Below are 1,548 nucleotides of genomic sequence, written 5' to 3'. Positions count from 1 at the left end.
AAAAAATTCAAATTACTACACTACTCCTACTAGGGTTTAAGTAAAACTAATAATTTAACAAATTACACTACTTAGAAGAGAAAGAAATAGAAAGAGAGAAGAATAACTTACTTGAGTTGAAGAGGAGAAGGAATGGAGGTGTGTTAATGGAGGTTTGGAGAGGAAGGGGGTTGTTAATGGAGGTTTGAAGAAGAAGAAGGAGAGTTTTAGGTGAAGAGAGAGAGAAAAAGGAGTGGGATGGGGGTTGGGGCGGAAATTATTGGAGTGGAAATAGAAGGGGGGGGGGGTTTTGAGGGGGTTAAAAAGAAAAAAAGAAAAAAATACAAAAGAAAACATACTTACCTGGCCGCGTCTGTGACTGTCGCGGTCGCGGCAGTGAGTTTCTGCGAGGCCTTTTGACCGCGGTTTCACCGCGGTCGCGGTGGAACCGCGGTCGAGGCCCCTCTCTGATTCTAACGCCCATTTTTTTTTTTTTTTGAATAGATTACAAAGGTTGCAATTACAACAATGTCATGGGTTGCCTCCCACGTAGCGCCTGATTTAACATCGTGGCACGACTCATGTGAGCGAAATTAAGGTTCGCTCGACCCCTGGGGTTCATTCAAATGTAGCTCTGTCATCTTCTTAGGCTCATTCATGCCCATATACAATTTCAACCGCTGACCATTGACTCTAAATGTACGAGAGTCATCTTCAGTAGCAATTTCCGCAGCTCCGGATGGAAACACCTCAACCACACAAAATGGTCCAGACCACCTTGACTTTAGCTTACCTGGGAATAACCGCAGTCTTGAGTTATAAAGCAGTACCCTGTCCCCGGGTTTGAAATTTCGTTCAATGATGTTCTGATCGTGAAGCCTCTTCATTCTCTCTTTATATAGCCTTGTGCTCTCAAAAGCAAGATACCGGAACTCCTCTAGCTCATGTAATTCCGTGACTCTCGACGTGCCCGCAGCTTCCAAGTCTAAATTCAGCTGTTTCAGTGCTCACCATGCTTTATGTTCAAGTTCTACAGGTAGGTGGCAGGCTTTCCCAAACACCAACTTATATGGTGACATACCAATTGGTGTCTTGAATGCTGTCCTGTAGGCCCATAGCGCATCATCCAGCTTCCTTGACCAGTCAGTTCTTGTAGCATTTACAGTTTTTGTCACGCTCTTGATCTCTCTGTTGGACACCTCAACCTGTCCACTGGTTCGCGGGTGGTACGGAGTAGCCACCTTGTGGCGCACATCATATTTTGCCAACAACTTCTCGAAGGCCCGGTTGCAAAAATGAGTGCCACCATCGCTAATAATTGCCCGCGGTGTCCCAAAGCGGGTGAATATGTTCTTCTTTAGAAACCCGACTACCACCTTAGCATCATTGGTGGGTAATGCGGCAGCTTCCACCCACTTGGACACGTAATCTAAAACAACCAGAATGTATTTGTTGCCATAGGAGCTGACGAAGGGACCCATGAAATCTATCCCCCAAACATCAAACACTTCCACTTCTTGAACTGGGTTCATGGGCATCTCGTGACGCCGGGAAATGTTCCCGGTGCGT

Source organism: Nicotiana attenuata, chromosome 7, assembly GCF_001879085.1.
Source record: "Nicotiana attenuata strain UT chromosome 7, NIATTr2, whole genome shotgun sequence".
In the NCBI taxonomy this organism is placed as follows: Eukaryota; Viridiplantae; Streptophyta; class Magnoliopsida; order Solanales; family Solanaceae; genus Nicotiana; species Nicotiana attenuata.
The sequence above is the reverse complement of the archived record's forward strand: the minus strand, read 5'-3'. Positions refer to the sequence as shown.